This window comes from Aegilops tauschii, chromosome 5, assembly GCF_002575655.3.
Source record: "Aegilops tauschii subsp. strangulata cultivar AL8/78 chromosome 5, Aet v6.0, whole genome shotgun sequence".
Classification (NCBI taxonomy): Eukaryota; Viridiplantae; Streptophyta; class Magnoliopsida; order Poales; family Poaceae; genus Aegilops; species Aegilops tauschii.
Window position 1 is genome coordinate 250,380,068 of NC_053039.3, and position 11,219 is coordinate 250,391,286.

At 48.8% G+C, this 11,219-nt stretch overlaps 2 long non-coding RNA genes across 3 annotated transcripts; one reads left to right on the top strand and one right to left on the bottom strand.

The window, feature by feature from the left end:
• Nucleotides 1-928: 928 nt before the first annotated feature.
• On the top strand, nucleotides 929-2,934 carry LOC109733343 (uncharacterized). 2 transcript variants are annotated; one of them, XR_012184590.1, is made up of 3 exons: nucleotides 929-1,675; nucleotides 1,912-2,169; nucleotides 2,258-2,866. It is a non-coding gene; the product is annotated as an uncharacterized lncRNA (long non-coding RNA). The 2 variants fall into 2 exon arrangements; XR_002225614.4 differs by lacking the exon at nucleotides 929-1,675 and having other exon boundaries at nucleotides 1,755-2,169; nucleotides 2,258-2,934.
• A 3,281-nt stretch (nucleotides 2,935-6,215) lies between these two features.
• On the bottom strand, nucleotides 6,216-7,372 carry LOC141022361 (uncharacterized). The gene is made up of 2 exons (XR_012183653.1): nucleotides 6,734-7,372; nucleotides 6,216-6,587 (listed from the first exon to the last, which is right to left on the bottom strand). It is a non-coding gene; the product is annotated as an uncharacterized lncRNA (long non-coding RNA).
• Nucleotides 7,373-11,219: the final 3,847 nt, after the last annotated feature.

The window sequence follows — 11,219 nt, forward strand, 5'->3', positions numbered from 1 at the left end:
CTACTGCTACTTGTAGCTAGGAGAGATAGAAGGGAAGTCAACAAGAAGAGAGAGACAATGTACAAGAGCAGACGCAATGCCACTGCCATGCGATGAGCGTCTCCTTCCGGCTGCTCGTGCTCATGCTCTACCCAGATGCGTGGGGCGTCAAACTGATCAACCAGCAACATCTCCTCCATATGGACTGGCGGCTCCGGCGAGGTCGAACTGCGCAGAGTGGAGGACCGGGGCATGGCGTAGGTGACGGCCGACCTTGGCGAGGTAGGAGGTGGAACGCTGGGAGGGAAGGCGCTCGGCCGAGATCCAGGGGGAGGGCCAGTCTTGATCCAGGGAGAGGTGGTGGTCCGGCGGCGGAAGCGCAGGGTTGCAGGCAGCAACCGCCGTTAGGTGGTTACTAGCGATGGCGCACCTGGTGGCGGGGAGGTGCTTGGGGCGGAGGGCGATGGCCGTGGGGGAGGAGGCGCGCCGGCCGTGGAGGAGGTGGCGCGTGGCGGCGGGGACGGAGGCGCGCCGACTGTGGCGAAGGTGGCGCGCGGCGGGGATGGAGGCGCGCCGGCCGTAGCGGAGGTGGCACGCCAGCCGTAGAGGAGGAGACGCACGGTGGCGGGGTTGGCGGCGCGTGAGATGTTTCTGTGGATCCAGAGATGCGGAACGTGGGGTTCGGGGGTCGGGTCAGTTCGTTTTTCTTTTTCTGATTCTCGGGAACTCCTGATCGCGCATATATAGGGGGAGGGGAGAAAGATCAGAATAGATCCAGGATTAGAATAGCGCTACTGTATATATAGGATGGGTTTATTATAATAACACCCCTTAAAACCTTATTTTAATAACAACACCTCTTTATTCTGCTAACAGTTCGACACAGCAACAAAACCCGAACCGTACCTCTTAGGCAATAAAAAGAAAACCACCCCACCTCCCTACTACTACCACCTACCACCACCGCACTACCCCCTGGTCAAACGGGGCTTCCCCACCTCCCGACCCATCCACCACGCAGCGCCGCCCACCCCCGGCCACCAACCACCCGACGCCGCCCGCCACCGGCCACCACCCTGCGCCGCCGACTGCCGGCCACCACCCTGCGCCGCCCGCCGCCCGCCACCACCCTGAGCGGCCCGCCCTGGCCACAACCATGTGCCGCCCCGCCTCGGCCACCACCTGCCAGCACCGGATCCAGGCCACGGCGGGCCCCCCGCGACGTCCCGGCGCCGGATCCAGGCCATAGCCCCCCCCCCCCCCCCGCGACACCCTGCTACGAGAGCCAGGCTGCGCCGGCCTCCCGCGCCACCGCCCCACCTGCTCCCCCTGCGCCGCCATCGCCCGGATGCGCCTCCATCGCACACCGCACCGGTGTTGGAGGACACCGGCCGGGGGCAGCCCTGCACCGCCCTCCAAGCTCGCGAGGATGGGCGCGCGGCTGGATCGAATCGAGGCTGAAGGCCTCCTTCCTTGCACCGTGACTTGTGCGGCGACGGTGACCTCTGTTCCCCTCCTCCCTCAACTCCCCTTCTGGTCGCCCGACGAGCTGCCCCTCCATCCCTCGCAGTTCGCCGGCTCATGCGTGCAGTCCACTGTGGGCAACAGCTGACCACCATCACCGATGATGGAGTCCACACGCATGCCGTACACTTGTCATGGTCAAAGTGTGCGGCTTGCAGTTTGGCACAAGAGGGTATGCAGTGCAGTTCAGTTCTTCGTTGGGCCGATGTACCTCTCACTCCATCCTATGCGTTCATCTCTACTCCTTGCATGCAGTGCAATTTTTTGTTCATTTGCAGCTTCAGTTAGTTTCAGTGAGCTCTTGTGCGATTTGAATCTCCTGCAGGGAAAGAGCAGTAGCAAGCATGTGGTAATGTGGTTCAATCTGCCATGTATATATGACTTGATTGCAATTTACTTTTTGGCCAGATTCGCTATAACGCGCTGGCTGGCCACCTTCCGTAGCCTCGTCGCGTCCTGCACCGACCGGAGGAGCCGCGTCCTGCAACCGTGCTCCCATCGTCCTCCCCTAAACCAGCGTTGGTGTTTTGGCGCCTCCCCCGTGCAGCTCCGTTGTTGCCACCATGAAGTTCAGCTAGCTCACTACTGCAGCATGTCGCCGGCGGTGCACACTCTACACGCATGTCGTCCACTTTGCCGATTTTGAGGTTCGGTGTTTGCATGCAGGTCAGCGCGAGTAGACGTGCGGTTCAATTCACGGTTGTGTTTTTTCTTTTGAAATTTTTGTGTCACTATAATCAGGGATTACTCGCAGGTCATCAGTTTGGTGCGGCGAGCTCTTGCAGTTCGGGCGGCACCTTGTAGTTCGGGGTGGCACTGGCCGATGGAGCGCCACCACTCCTGCGCCACCCCTTCGACCACTCTCTAGGGCCGGTGTGCCCTGATCCGCCCAGTTGCCTCTGTCCTACCTCGATCCAGATCAGGATCGAGCGCCTCGGTAGCTGCCAGCAGAGCTTCTTCTCCCTCGCCGTTGAGCTCCTTCTCCCTCTACCGGCAGATTGGGGAGTCGCTGGTCAACGCACCGGCTGGTGGTGTCCTACGGCAGCCGCGCTTGCAGTGCAGTTTGGCGGCGAGCACACTTGCAGTGCAATTCGACGGCGAGCCGTCTGCAGTACAGTCCGGCAGTGCTCGCAGGCTAGCAGTGTGCAGCTTGTTTCTTTTCTTTTCGCTTCATCTTATTGTAAAAAAAGTTGAATCGCCTGTGACCTTTCGATTGTGTGTCGCCTCCACCGCCAAAGTGTGCATGCATTTCAGTGTGTAGTGTTGTTGCGCGTTGAGCAACACTAAGGATGACGGCGAGCAAGCAGTGCAGTCCAGTGGCTTCGCCATACAATTTGCCTTGATTTGTCTTGCGGTTTAGTTATCTCTCTGATGTAGTTCAATAAGTGATTTTGGTTCCGACAAAAAATTATGTGGTTCGCTTTGTAAAAATGATTATGCAGTCCTCTCTCACATGAGGGGAAGCTGATGACGTGACCATGCAATCCACAACACGATGTGTAATGTGTTGCGTGCAAACAAAAAATGCAGTCCGCTTGCCTCGTTCTCGCAGTGTATATTTCATTACTAACCAAAAATATATATGAAGTGCACTAAGGGCAAACCAAAAACTCTATAGAGAAAAAAGAAAAAAGAAAATGCAGTGCACTCCGGCTTTTTATAAGGTCCCCACAAACTCTATAGAGAAAAAAGAAAAAGGAAAATGCAGTGCACTCCGGTTTTTTTTAAAGGTCCACTCTGAAGAACTTTGAAGTGCACTTCATTTGAAAAAAATGTATTTGCAAAAGTTTACGTTGTGTTCACTTGCCCGTCTAGCTGCAGTGCAGTTTTCAGTCTGAAGCAGTGCGGTCCTCTGTTTGATGAGGTTCACTCGTCGATTTGGGTGTCGCGAAAAACAGAGTGTTCGTGTTTCGGTATTTTTAAAATTGCTCTTAAAAAGTAATGAATCAAAGAGAGTGGTCTACATCAAAAAGTTGCGTATTGACGATATCTTTTCAACGGTGTATAATTTGCATCATTCCGACCAGCGATTTGTAAAAAATCCGCGAAAAACCACCGCTGCCACTCGTCGTCAGCCGCACGATTTTCAAAATTAACTAAAAACCGTAAGGAATCTCAAAAACATTTCAACATATGAAAGTTGCGCCCCGTCCATATATTTTCAATGGTATATTACACGCCTTGTTTCGACAAACGGTTAGAAAACTGGAGCGAAAACAGTAGCAAAAATTTCAAAAAAATTTGAAAAATAGAATTCCGCAATTTAGTAAATTTGTAACTACTCTTAAACCGTAACGAATTAGAGAAAATAATAGATATGAAAAAGATGTGCCTCGATGATATCTTTCCAACGGTGTATCATTTGCTTCATTCCGACGAGCGGTTTAGAAAAAATGTGAAAAAACGCTCGCTGCCACTCGTCATGGGCCGCACCATTTTCGAAACTGCTCTTAAACCGTGAAGAATCTTGAAAAGTGTTCAACATGTCAAAGTAGCACCTAATACATAGCTTTTCAACGGTGTATTACACGCCTCTTTCCGACTAGTGGTTAAAAACTAGAGCAAAAAAGGTACCGAGAAAACACAACGTGCAGTTTTCTGTGACGGGAAGTTCACTCGTGTGAGTACTGCGGCACACTTGGTTCAAACAATGACGTGCACTTGCGTTGAGCGTGCAGTGTGGAAGTGTTATCAGAATAGTTTTTCTGCTAATATTAGCAGAATAGGCCAGCTATATATAAACACTATTCTGATTACGGGATCAGAATAATATTCTGATCACAACTTGAACTTCCCGAGTAACGCGCCTGACCTTCCCCGAGTACTAGGTTGAACTTCAGCTAAAAAGTGTCTAAATGGGGCTTGTGATATACAGTTGGAAAGCTATGGATACGACTATTATGACCTAAGTTGAATTTTTGGCAAAATGTAAGCGGTTTAAGAGCAGTTTTGAAAATCATTTTTCCTTCATACAAAAATCGTGAATCGTATTTTCGATCGCATTCCGCTCCTTCCACATGTTGATAGTTTTCTGTAATTCCTTATGGTTAAAGAGTAATTTGGAAAATCGTAAAAATTTGCAAACCGAACAGCCGAGTTCGTATTTTCGATGGCATTTCTAAACGGAAAATCCAATTGAGGCAAATGATATGGCATTGGAAAGCTTATGAAAATGCGCTAATTTTTCATGTTGAAAGTTTTTTCTAATTTTGAACGGTTTAAAGGAAATTTAGAAAACAATACAAGTTCTAGCGAATTTGTATTGTCGAGCTAATTTTTTAACCGTATGTCCGAATGCAGCAAATGATATGGCGTTGGAAAGCTTGAAAAAATGCGAAGCTTTTTGGTATCTATTATTTCTCCCAATTCCTTATGGTTTTAAGTCAGTTTTTAAAATGGCTAAAAACGTATTTTTGCCGTGATTTCTTTAAAATTTATCGGAATGGGGCAAATAATACACACTTGAAAAGCTACGGAAAATGCGAAACTTTTTCATGTTGATGGTTTTCTCTGATTCCTAGCCTTTTTCAAGTAATTTGAAAAATGGCGAGATCCTGCGTTCTGCCTTTGTCGCGAAGCAGATTCTCCGAAAATGCACCGCGTGAAGAACTTGAACTTCTCGGTATGTCTACCTGAACTTCACTCTGTTTTTCACGTGTTTTTTTCTCATAGCTCTCCATCCACTCACCGGAATTGAGCAAGTGATATCCAGATCAAAAGCTGATGTAAACACGCAACTTTCCCGTTTTGATCAATTTTTTTCATACCCGCGATGGTTTTAAAAGTTTTTTCATCACAAATTCATTCAGTGTAGTAGTTGAACTTCCTGCTGTTTTCACGTTGAACTTCTGTGACGTATTTTTGTTTGTAATTTTCTCATCCATTTGTCAGGGTTACACAAACGATATTCCTTTTGTACAAACCTCTCTCACAACAATTTTTTAAATTTTCTCCGACCGAGAACTTGAACTTATAACAACAAAACTTTTAGTCTTTGCTTTTTTTATTATTTTTTATATAAAATGCACACCGTGTAGTACGTGAACTTCTGGCAGTTATCAACCTGATCTTCTCTCGGTTACGTGAAAATATCTGAGTTTTTTTATGAATTTTTAATCTGATTTTCGTAATCTTTTTTTATGAATTTTGAAGCGCTCTATTTTTAAAAGTTGAACTTCTTATTATTTTATTTTTGAACTTCTTTTTCCATTCTTTAATAATGTGGAAAATCTGAGTTTTATATAATCATCGAACTTCTCGATCTTCTTAATATGGACTTCCTGGTTTTATTTCTTAATTTTTTTCTAAATTTTGGACCTTTTTTATAAACTATTTCTGAACTGCTCTATTTTTAAAAATTGACCTTCTTGGGGTATTTGAAAATGAAAATAATATGTTTTTGGGTCCAAATATTGAACGGCACTTCTATTTTAATTTGTACATTTTGGTTATCTCTTTTTGAATAACGGGAAACGATATTTGATTTTTTCCATACAAATGCACACTAGTAGTACATGCACTTTTAACAGTTATCAATCTGAACTTATCTTGGTTACATGAAAATATCTGAGTTTCTTCTGTATGTAGTACACTTGAACTTCGGAATTTCTGAAACATGAACTTCTCTGTGTAGTTATTTTCTGAAAGTTTCTGAAAAATGAAAGTGCCATGTGTCTACTCATACAACGACATGTTGTTATATTAGCGTGAACTTATCACAAAAATAAAACAGACACGCAAAAAGATAACAAAACCATCGCTGTTTGTACACAAGAAAAATACATTTTGACATGTTTTGGCCATATGATAAGATGTTTGGCCATATGATAAGATGTTTGGCATTAGAGTTGGACTATGTCAGGCAGGTTTGTTGGACGACCGCACATGGCCAGAACAGAGAAACCCCGGGTTGAGGCGCCACACTGGCAGCGATGGCGGTTTGGGCCGCTGACGGGAGGAAGCTGATGCGGTGGCTGCGACGAGCTTGTGGAGAGAGGTGTGCATGAGCGTGAGCTCCATTTCCAGCTTTGTTTCCCTTGTTGTCGCTGCTCATCTAGAGCTTCACTCAGTCAAAGGGCGGAGACCTGCAGTTCAGACCCAATAAGCCAATACAGAAACATTTTTTTGCAGTTAATTTTTTGGGCAAATTCAAAGAAGTTCAAATCCTAAAGAAGCGACAGAGATTATTGAAGACAGAGAGAGACCAGGGAGAGGGAGGGAGAGCAAATACCTACAACATCGGTGTTCGTCGTGGTGGTCAGAGTTCAGTGGGGCACCAGTGCGTGGTGGAGGCAGGCAGCGTCGGGATTGGTCCCGACGGCGGATCCACGGCCGGCGGTGCGGTTTGGCCAGACCCGTGGAGGGGCAGCGGATCCGGACGAGAAACAAGGGGGAGGAGAAGCCTTGCCGGCGGTGTAGGAGGGAGCGAGGTGGTTGGAGGCCGGTTGGAAGAGGGTCGACGGTTGCCGGCGATGCGGTTGGAGGTGGGGTGCGCCCGCGGCGGTGGTAGGGATAGCACGGGGAAGGGAAGGAGCGCTCGGGCGGCGACCGACGCGCATGGGGGTGGGGGGTGCTCGGGGGAAGCCGACCGGCCGGGATCCCGTGGTGGCGGAGCAGGGTAGGGTGGCGGCGGCAGCAGTAGCGCGCGGGGTAGGCGAGGTAGGAGGCGGCGCGGGGTGGGGCGGCGACGGCGGCCCGCGGTGCACGAGGTAGGAGGCGATGCGGGGTGGGGCTACGGCGGTGGCCCGCGGGGTGGGCGAGGTAGGAGGCGGCGCGGGGTAGGGCGGCTGGATCGGGGGAGGTTGAGGGAAACGTGGGGAGGGAGGGAGGTTGCGGGAGAGAGGACAGGATTTTCATTTTCCTTTTTTTTCTCGGGAGTTCGGGAGGACCTCCGTCGCCCCTATATAGGCTTGACGTGATCCAAATAGTTATTCTGATCTCAGGATCAGAATAGTGCCACTATATATATATATCCCTGAGCCCGCGTGGACGTCCATAATTTCAACTGATGACTAGAAAGGTTACCAGGGTGGATTCTTCTTCTTTGGTTCGTGTTACCGTATAGTAGGTCAATCATTCTAGGCCTAATTAAGTTTGAGCGCATGCATGGTACGCATCGTGAATTCTCGATCAGTGTGGGGATTTTACGGTTCCAAAGCATGGTGCCACATCAAATTTGTGCATTGCGTATTCAAACACCACACACACCACTTCCATATACATAATTGGGCCACATGCACAGAGTGGGTTTTGTCTTCAGACAGTACTCTCGCGCGTGTTTATCGGCGAGAAGCTAGCCCAATTTGCGGGGCCATGTGGACGTCCATCGCTTTGACCAACAACGAGCGAGAGAGGTTACACGATCAAGTTGGGATATGTTTGGTCCGTGTTACAGTACGTCTTGGTGAGATGCCCTCCCTCGACACGTGTGTGTGGGGGGGGGGATACTTCGCTCTACCCGCAACCTCCGTGGGGTCGGGAAGTTCGGCTATTTTGCGAGGCACATGTGGCACATCAAAGTTGTGAATAGTAGTTAAATATCGCACCACACCCTTTTCATACATATAGTATAGGGCCACCCGCAGGTGGTTCGTATGTGGTCTCACCCATCCCCCGCCACAAACACACATTTGTGGATCGTCACACGGTCCACCTTTGTCCGGAAGCGAAAGGGGAAGTTTGACCAATAGGTTTTGTGTTACGGTATGGTGAGAGTTCACACCTAACTATCTGGGGGCATGCATTTGTAGCTAGGATTCCCTTACCGCCGACGCGATGTGGGGTTCGTAGGGGGTAGCTGACTGGCAATACTGTGCGCTTTGTGCGACAGGTGCCACATCAAAGTTGTGCATTGGGTATTCAAACATCAAACCACCCTTTTCATACATATATTTGGTCCACATGCAAGTGTGTTCGTGTTCTGACCCTTTCCCGTGTTATTCTTTTTGCCAAATTTGTAAACAGCACACAAGTTGGATGCAGAAACCGTCTGCGATTGGGTATGCAATAGACACGGTTCGGTCAGACCACCCGTGTGCCACGCCCATGCGCCTATAGTCAGTCACATCAGCACAGTAGATTGGGCTCCACGAGGCTTGCCTCCCGCTCTTGAAAATATCTACTGCCTCGTAATCTCGAAAATATCTACCGCTTGGAAGGTTTTTATGTTTGATAGCACACGATTAGTATGTGCAGACCGTGTGCGATGTCTGTTATTCCCGCTCTTCTTCAATCCCTTAATTCAAATTTTCAGTAGCCCCGCCTTGTTACTCCCGCCTCTGCATCCCTCGCAATCTCAAAAATATCTGCTCGCCCTTGATTCAAATTTTTTAATAGCCCTGCCTTGTTACTCCCGCCTCTGCATCCCTCGCAATCTCAAAAATATCTGCTCGCCCTTGATTCAAATTTTTAGTAGCCCCGCCTTGTTACTCCCGCCTCTGCATCCCTCGCAATCTCAAAAATATCTGCTCGCCCTTGATCCAAATTTTCAGTAGCCCGGCATTTTACTCCCTCCTAGTAAAATTTTCAGTTGCCGTAGGATTTCCTCAAGCACCACTTGCCCCCCCCGCCCTCCCTCCACACACACCACACACTCCGTAAAACCTCCGCTCACACAGACACACACCACCCCTCCCTCACTCAAAACCATCGGTAGTTCGCCGCCATCACCGCCGCCGCCTCCGTCCTCAACCTCTGCCTGTGTGCCGGGGAGCTCGAGGAGCCAATGGCCCAAAAGAGGTTTATCGCAGCGTCTTTGCGCGACGCCGGCGAGGTGGCCGCCAAGGTGTCCCCGTCGTCCTCCGCGGGCTCTTTATCGATCCGCCATCGTCGGTCGCCCGATCCGCCCGCTGCCGCACCCCTATGTCGGTTCAAGGACTTCCCCGTCGTCCCTCGGGCCCGGCCGCCGACGAGGTCCAACCTCGGGGTTCGGTAGTGGCGGTGGGGGATGTGGGTCGCCGAGATTATGGATCGGGAGACCCACACCTGCCGGTGGCTCGGTAGCTTCCACACGGCCGAGCTCGCGGCCATGGAGTACGACCACTGGCAGGTCCGCTACCACGACATGGCGACTAGGCTCAGTTTCCCCTTAGGCACACATCCGGTCGATCTCGTTTCGCCGGAGCCAGGGGTGGTGAGCTCGGCTATGGCGTGGGAGGACCACGAGGCTTGGGAGCGCCTCGAGACCGAGGCCGCCAATGAGGCCTACATGCAAGAGCTCCGCCGGCAGCACTCAGAGCTCGTGGAGGCGGAGCAGGTGATCTTTGCCAGCATGGAGAGGGCGGCGAGGTTATCGTGCTCTCCTCCGATGACGAGGTCGAAGGCGGCGAGGACGGTGGCGCGGAGGGCGTCAAGGTGGGCGACGAGGATGAGGAGATCGATGTCGACGAGTGGAGGAGTGTCTTCCCCAACGACCCCGACGACAGCATCGGCCCAAACCCGGCTTGCGGCACACCGTACCTAACGAGGAAGGATTGGCTCGACCTCCACTTCGACCGAAAGTAGTTTAGCTCAGTTTAAATTTATGTTTTTGTTTGGTTATGCAAAACTATCTATGTTTATGTTTGAATGCATGCTACTCTCGGTTGAACCTGCTTTGAACTTGATCAAATTGAAGTTTACAACGTTAAGTTTAGGGGATCGACTAGAAACTGCCAAAAATTGCTGGAGTATTTATATATCCACTAAGGGTTTTAGTCTGTTAACTTCTAAAGGATCGGCTAGAGATGAACTTATGCCTTATTTATTTCAGTTGTTAACAATGTGATGCTCTATATGAGAAACTATTTGCCGTGCAGTTCAATTTCATCAAAAACAGTTTCAAAAATACCACTATGAATTACGATATTTGGTTGTTGTGTTGCAGTTAACATGTCTTTTCTTTTTTCAACAATAACTAGTGTACTTTAGACCTGCATAATACCAGTTTGAATGACTATATCTGTCGGTTTTTAAATGTTATGCCTGTTGCAGTTAACACACCTTTCCACTTCTTGTTTTGCTTAACTAGCGTGCTTAAACCTGCACACTGAGGCTATCATTTGTAGATCATGCTATCTACCATGGATATATTTGGTTGATGTTTAGCCTGTTGTGCTTAACATGCCTTTATATGTACTCATACTGGACAATATCGAGAACAGCTATTGTTTACCATCGAGGTTTGTTTCATCGCATTGCTTATATATAGTCACTGTTCAGGATATCGGTAGCTGGTACCATATAGCCTGGGGGCTGATAAGGGATTAATCATCGAATTGGACATTTCACTGAATATATCTGTAACCCATTTATCAATAGGTTTACTAGGGCCATATCTAATATAACTGAGGCCACATAGCAACGTGCATTGTACTGAATGACTAAATATGCAATCCCAGGCTATATAGCAACAAGGAAGAGTGTTACCTTAATGTTCTAATGATGTCTAGATATACATGTAATAAGATCTTATATAATGGGATGGAGGGAGTGTTGTACTACATCATTTTGCAATTGTTGTTTAGGTTCTAATATTAACTTGGTGCTTTTAGGTACATATGCCATTGCCAAAGATCCACACTTCGACCTTTCTGCATATGGGGCAATGAGATATTCATGAACCAGCATCAAGTGAGGAAACTGATAAAGATTGTTATTAAAATGGGTCAAAAGATTTCAATCGAACTATTTGTTTACACTTTATGCAAGACAATAGTGAACTGCAGGATGGTAAGTAA